Raw genomic sequence first — 7718 nt, 5'->3', positions numbered from 1 at the left:
ATCATTCTTGCTTTGGATTCCCAAGCTTGACACATGAAATGACCATGGTGCTCTTGGTCCCCGAGTTCTTAGTGTCACAAATAAATTTTGATATTTTGAAATATTTGGAAATGTGTTCAATTACTATTTTATATTATATATATATACTTTTACTCGATGAAAACATATAAAATTTAACACTCAACCAAATAAAATAAAAACCTTAATATTTGAGACACTAATTAAGAGACCAACTATCCTAAACACACATTTTGCTCTATTCCAATTTAAAACAAATTTAGGTGTATTAAAAAAAAAACAAAACAAAACAAAAAAAACCGCCACAATCTCCCAGCCCTTAAGAAAGTCAAAAGGCTTTGGCATGGGCCTAGAGAGGAACGTTGGCGAAATGGGCAGTTTTGGGTCTTAGCGGGTATCGAAATCACCATCGGCTTCACCTCCACCCACCCACCAGATGGTAGCGGCATTTACACTGGCTGAAGAATATATGCAGCAGGTATTATGAAAACAGAAAAAGGTAAAGACACACACTGATGCAGATTCAATATAATATAAGCCAAATGTAGAACTCAGTTTACGTAGTGTTCCTGCCGCATCTTGTCTTCCTGACACACCAGAAAAAAAGGAAAAATGTTGTACTCTTGTATGGTAAAGAATGAAAAGATCCAGAAAATTCAACTACTCAAAAGGGATTAAAAAGGGTATCATTGTTGTCCTCTCTTTTAAAACCAAAAAAAAAAAAAAAAAACAAACGCATAGATTGTTGTCAAGCAGCGTCCCATGAGATAACTTATATGTCTTTGGAATTGGGGGTTAAGCAAAAGAGCACAGATCTACATCTTATATGTGACAAACAAAAGAAAAGAAAAGGCACCATTTTAGTGCTTACAATAATTCTGATCCCAGTTATAGCAAAAATTCACGAATCTGAACCGGCCTTTTAACTGCATTTGTAAAACCCTGCATGAAAATGGGAACAAAATTAAAAATTATCAGTGATCATGGATTACAACCCATGTGCTTATTTCCTTTTATACTCCTAGCTGCCAAGAGGCTTATGACAGTATCGTTCCGCAACGGAGATGATAATGAGAGGCTAGTTCATCGTATGCACTTCATCAAAGATAATTGTTAAGTTGAAACCCATATTAGAATAAATTAGTTGTATTTTGGGCTTGTACATTTGTGCACAAGATAACTTTATTTAGCTATCTATCAAGCTATGATAAAGAGCATGATACCGGTGGTCAATGCATTTAATAACTAATGACTCTATTAGGACTACTCACCATTGCCATATATTCCCCAAATTAGAGGTAACTAGGAAGGTCTTGGGGTGGGTTCAAGACAAGGCATGCCCCCTCACCCCTGACGAAAAACAATAAAACCCTAGCACAAACTTGGGTGGTGCCAGGGCTACAATTGTGATTAAGGCAGGGCAAAACTGAGGTTGAAAACAATTTCTGCAACAAGTTATTTGGGAGAACATACAACCCTAATGGATTGGAAAGAAAAACAAATCAAAAATCAAGACAAATATGAAATAAATGACTAGGTTATTTAGAAAAATCTAAAATGTAAAAATATCTCACTTTTAAGTAAAAAGCTAAACCTGGTAAACCAAAACCACCAAAAAATTTTGATCCCACAAATAAAAGCACCTCAAACTTGAATATCATTTTTTTTTACAAAAGTAATCCAAAAAAAAAAAAATTCCAATCAAACTAATATAAGAAATACAACATTACCTATCAAATATATATACATATATATATAAGAAATACAACCTTAAAACAAAAAAAAAATCAAATAAAAAAATGGTTTTTAATTAACAGCTTTAGAAAACATAATAAATGAAAAATATATATATAATAAAGCGCAAGATGGAAGAGACCAAAAAGCCAAATTTGTGAGAACTAAGAGTAGTGGTTGAAAGGAATGAAGACAACAACCGGAAAGAGTTGAACATGGAAGTGGCTGGAAAAGGAAATGAACATCATGGCTGCTAGGAAAATGAGAAAGTGTGAAATGGGTTGCTTTTGAAAATGAAGAAATGAGGGTTAGGGTTGTTTCACAGTGTGTGCGTGCGTGCGTGTATGGGTATATGTATGTGTGTGTATATCTATATATAAGTTATAATGGTATTTTCATAGGTTTAATGTAGACTTTTTACCTATAAAAAAAGGTATTTTTGTAGTTCTCAGCAGATCTAAGGCAGTATATTAAAATAACATTGTATCCGGGGCAGGCCATGGTAGAACATTCACATACCCTACCTGCCCTAGACTGGAGTTCAATTCCTCTTCCCCCTTTATGCCATATCCAAACCCTCAATAATAGGAAGGTGCAAGGCAAGAAAAGTCGCCCAAAAAAACTGACCCATTGCCATCCCTAGAGATAACTATGTATGATAACTGTGTATGCAATTGCATCCAAGATGCAACTATGTAACAAGAACTGAATAAGCAAACGCATCCACGACACAAGAGTGTCCCTAATGCACCATATTACAATATCTAATCGCCACTTTTTTTTCCTTCCCTTTTTGCCTTTTTTTCTTTTCATGGGGAGGGAAGGGGGAAGATGTCAACTTGAATGCAAGTCTTTAAATGGTTGGAAGCAAATATTGAACTCTTAAGGTATTACATTATCCATGAACACCCAACATACAAGCATTAGCTCCAGTACCTAAGGAAGTATCACTTGGATACTATCAGCATCTAACAACTCACTTCCAGTGCAAAAACTGTTTATTCTTAGAAATATTTTGCTCAGTACCCTTTTTTGGTCATTTTAAAATGCACATAATTTAGAAAAATAAATAAAAAATAAAAACTTAATTACTTAAAGGTAATGATTAAATTGAAGGACCATGAACAGTTATTTACCTCGTTAAACTTAAATAGCAGAGGACGTGAATCTCTCTCTAGTGTTACTGGCTCTTGGATGAGGTTAGTAGTTTGAGAACCTTTGCTGCTCAACTTTTTGAACTTGGATTGGAATGAATAAGAAAAATCAGGAACCAAAAGGGATTACCATTGCTAAGGGACTATGCCACTTAAGGAGACTACCAGAGTAGAGGTCAATGTCCTGACCCAACCCATTCAGAAGGCCACCATATCTCCACAGGACCCTTCTATTACTTGATCATCTCTTTATTTTTTGTATTTGCTTATTATATTAGTATACATAATTCCATGTTTTGATGTCTTATATTCTGGGATTGGATGTATTACTGATGATACATCATATATAGACATCATTTTTGTTTAAACTTGGCATTTTTCTATTTCCTTTACTCACTAACTCTTATGTTTTCTTTGAAACATGTGGTTTCTCCTACACAACTTAGACTCCATGCCACTCAGGAGGTACCACTTCCTCCCTATTTTTTAATCACTTTTGAAACATTGAGGACAATGTTCAGCTTGGTTGGGGGGAGAGTTCAGGAAGGAAGTTTTTGTTATTAATGCTAAGTTATTTTGGTAATTTAGTTGTTTTTTGCTTAATTTTAAAATTTTTTAAGTTTTTATTCTACTCTCCATGGTTATTAAGGAAAAATTCTCAAAAGTAAATGGGAAAAATTAAATTCTTATCTTATTGCCATAGTCTTAGAGTTTGTATTATGCTTACTAAAGTTGATGAATTGTTGAAACTTCTATTGAATTCAAGCTTAGTTCTTCCACTTTAAGCTATCCACACACTAAACACAATAGGTTCCGATTATAAGATGAAGAACTATTTCCCTCTTGACTTAGGAAAATTTAGACTTGGTACCTTTGACCTCATTTAATAGTGTTGGGACACCTTGTAAAAGGCCAATGAGCCTTTGAAAAAAGAAAGAAAAAGAAAAATGTTTACTTGCCTTGAAACTCGAGCAAGGTCTGAGGGGTATATGGTGAAAATCTTTAAAACCTGGTGCCCTAAGCCTTCAATGGTTGGGAGTCACCGACCTCAATGCTCGTTACATGGGTGAATAGGTGGAGTTTAGCATATTGTAGGTGCTTGGGTATTAAAATTCATTCTCAAAAGTCCGGGGTGAAATCCGAGGAGTTAGTGGTTGAAAAATCCTTAAAGCTTGATGCCCTAAACCTTGATTGGTTGGGAGTCAAATAGAGAGGGAGGGGCGGAATTTGGATGGTCACACGTTTAAAAACTCTTTTTGGAAGTCAAAATGGCTTTTAGGAATGAAAAACAGAGTCTTGGGTGTTTAAAAATTGGTTTAAAAGACATTTGGACATTTTCGCATTTTGGATTTCAAGGTGCGAAATTTTCGCACTCTGCACCATCTGTCTTAAAACAGCCATAACTTCTTCGTTTCAAATCCAAATCATGCACCATTTGAAGCATTGGATTCCTGACTTCCCAAGCTTTAAAATGATATATGGCATGCATAATTTGAGCTCCAGGAAGTTCTCCAAAAACGTGTCTAACAGTAGTGAAATTTGGTGCGGCTGCAACATTTCCGTTCAGCTTTGCATAGTCGTCTTCAAACGGCCATAACTTCTTCGTTTCAAATCCAAATCACACAAAGTTTGAAGTGCTAGATTCCTGACTTCCCAAGCTTTAAAATGACATATCATATGCATAATTTGAGCTCCAGGAAGTGCTTCAAAAATGTATCCAACAGGAGCAAAATTTTCGCACCTTGGACTGGAAATTTCGCACCTTGGATTGAGGTGTGCGAAAATGGCACCCTTGGGACTGAGGAATTCGCACCTTGTTTCGCACGGTGCGAAAATGGGCTTGAGGTGTGCGAAATGGCACTCGTGTGCCAGGAGGTGTTTCGCACGGTGCGAAATTTTTCGCACCTTGGATTGAGGTGTGCGAAATTGATGCACCTTGAACTGAGATTTTCGCACCTTGGAATGAATTTCGCACCTTGAATAGTGGTGTGCGAAATTTTCGCACCTTGTTTCGCACTGTGCGAAAATGGGCTTGAGGTGTGCGAAATGGCACTCGTGTGCCAGGAGGTGTTTCGCACGGTGCGAAATTTTTCGCACCTTGGATTGAGGTGTGCGAAATTCCCGCTCAGCTCGGTCCAGTTTTCTTGCAATGACCATAACTTTTTCGTTTCAACTCCGATTTGGACACCGTTTGAAGCATTGGACTCCTGACTTCCCGAGCTTCGAAACAGTATATAGTATGTATAAAATGGACTCGAGAAAGTGCTCCAAATATGTCCCAAAAGTGGCAATAGAACCAATGGCCAGAATTCTCTCTTCTCTTCCTTTCCTTTCATCATTTTTGCATTTCCTCCTACAATAATCATCCAAAAACATATGTTAAAAAGAAAGCATAGAATTTAAATGAAGCTGATAGCATGTACCCCAAAAAGAAGATGAACTATTTAGCTCATCCTTACTCACACACCCACTTCATGTTGAATTCCCCCTGGATCCCAAACAAAATTGGCATCCTTCCCATTTGGTCCAAGGGAATTCGTTTCTCTTCTCTTCCCTAGAGAAGTGGATGCTTTAAAGGATTCAGGTAACCCTTTATCATCTTGAACCTTATGATTTTCAATGGAAGGTTGGTCCATAGAGTTGTCATAGCAATCCCCCATCAAAGTGTGGATCTTCAACACTTTCCTTGATCTTTTTGCATTGGTTCCTTGAAGGTTATGGTGGGGTTGAGAAGGAAGCTTCCTTTTCCCCCTTGCTATGTTGAGATTGGTGAGCTTCTCAATGGAGTCTTGAACTTTTTCTATCCTTAGTGATAGATCATTATAAACCCTCTCCATTCTTTCATTTATTGAACTCTCCATATTATCAATCTTTTCATTAAGATGAGAGTTGATCTTTTGTTGCTCACCTACAAAGTCCTCCATGACTTTGCTTATCTTCAAAATGGCTTGCTCCAATGAAGATGTACTCATTGATGGTTGAGGTTGAGGGTGGGTTGTAAGGTTGGGATGGTTTATATACCCAAATGAAGTTGGCATGGCTTGTGGTTGTGCTTCAGTATGCACATTCCTCAATTCAAACTCCTCTATCCTTCTAGCCATAGATGCTAGCTTTGCCTTCATGCTCATGTCTTCATTCAAAACATACTTACTACCCCATTGGCTTTGTTGAGCTTGCCTTTTCCCTAATTCAATCCGATCCCTCATGGATAGGTATGCAAATTTGTCCTTATCATGATCATAATGAGAGCTTTGATCTTCATGTGGAATTTCCATTTCTAAAAAAAATGATATTCAACTAAGGCTTTTTTCTTCAACTTGTACCAGGGTTCCCTCTTGGTCTCGAATCCAACAAGGAATGCACAAATTGAAATTAAAACAAAAATAAAAGAAAAGAGAATAAAAAATTTAACTAAACTAAAAAAAATTATAAGAAAACTCACCAAACTTGTGATGAAGATCACAAGTTACCCTTAATGCTTCACTGTGCTTGTGGCACCTTCCCCGGCAACGGCGCCATTTGATTCGACTCATGGTAGCTTAGCTTTAAAGGTGTATCAACAAAATTTATACCTTGAATACTATTACTAAAGTAGCCAAGCTACTATAGCATAGTGGTTCTAGGATCGTTCACTGGGAAGGGTTTTCGCAAACACAAGTGATATTCAAATTAGGAAAATAGGTGATTTTCTTATGGATGTTAGCTTTAAAAGAAGATGCAATTGTTTTAGAAAGATTTAAACTAATCTAAGCTAACATTAAAGACTAAAATGAAAGGGTGTAAAAACAAGTTTCTCAAAGATAGGATAGCTATGCTCTGGCTCTTATGCAAATTGGAAATCTCAGGATAGGCTCCTCGCGTTGGGGTTGCAACTATGGTGATGCTTGCTTCCCGAACCGGTATGGATTTAGCAAATCAAGTTTTAATCCTTTAAAATGGCAAAACAGATGGTAGTGAATTTCATCAATGGTTATTCACCTTAGACTTCCTTTGAATGGCTCGTAAGAGATAACTAATGGTCTAAAGCCAAAAGCTTACCAAATATTGGCAACTCAAAGTCATTCCAAGTGATAAACTCACCTTTCAATGGCCATTGAAATTGGTTCTAATGGATTAATGCAAAACTTGGAATTGAAAACCTCACCTTCCAATAGCTCGTAGGAGATAACTAATGGATAGAAATCCAAAAGCTTATCAAGTATTGGCCATTGGAAGTTGTCCAAAGGAAATAAAAACCAAACTTTGCCTTAATGAACCTTTAATGAAAAACGTCTACCTTACCTTCCGGGTGCAAGAAATTTCCATGGGATTGCATCCAAGCCATCACATAACATTCATACTTTGAGAAACTAAAAGTTTTAGCCAATCATCCTTTGAGGAAAAGCCCTCAGAGGCTGTTTGGCTACTAAGAAAATAGAAACCGGGAAGAACAGGAGAAGAGAGAAAAACAGAGCAAGGCTCTGTATATTCTATATATTGATCGATAATAAATTACAACGGATGCAAGGGAATATATATAGAGAAGTTTTTCCAATCCTTCCTAGCTAAGAAATCTTATGATTCGTGGATTACAAGGAGAAGAATGGAAATTTATACAAAAATATCTAAAAGAAAAGATCTCGTGTGGAGTCGGCAGAAACAGGGGAAAATTCGCACGTTGGAGTTCCAATTTCGCACGTTGATTTGAGGTGTGCGAAATTCTCGCACAGTGGACTGAGGAATTCGCACCTTGAACAGTGGTGTGCGAAATTGTCCCTCAGCTTGATGCAGTTGTCTTCCGAAGGCCATATCTTTCTCAATTCAGCTCCAAAT

At 36.9% G+C, this 7718-nt stretch overlaps 1 long non-coding RNA gene across 1 annotated transcript; it reads right to left on the bottom strand.

Moving 5' to 3' along the window:
- Positions 1-520: 520 nt before the first annotated feature.
- Positions 521-2985, bottom strand: LOC109122716 (uncharacterized). Its single transcript, XR_002030223.2, has 2 exons — positions 2889-2985; positions 521-960 (listed from the first exon to the last, which is right to left on the bottom strand). It is a non-coding gene; the product is annotated as an uncharacterized LOC109122716 (long non-coding RNA).
- Positions 2986-7718: the final 4733 nt, after the last annotated feature.

The sequence above is a fragment of the Vitis vinifera genome, chromosome 6 (genome assembly GCF_030704535.1).
Source record: "Vitis vinifera cultivar Pinot Noir 40024 chromosome 6, ASM3070453v1".
NCBI classification, from domain to species: Eukaryota; Viridiplantae; Streptophyta; class Magnoliopsida; order Vitales; family Vitaceae; genus Vitis; species Vitis vinifera.
Note: the sequence above shows the minus strand (reverse complement) of the source record. Positions and strands in the feature narration are given on the sequence as shown.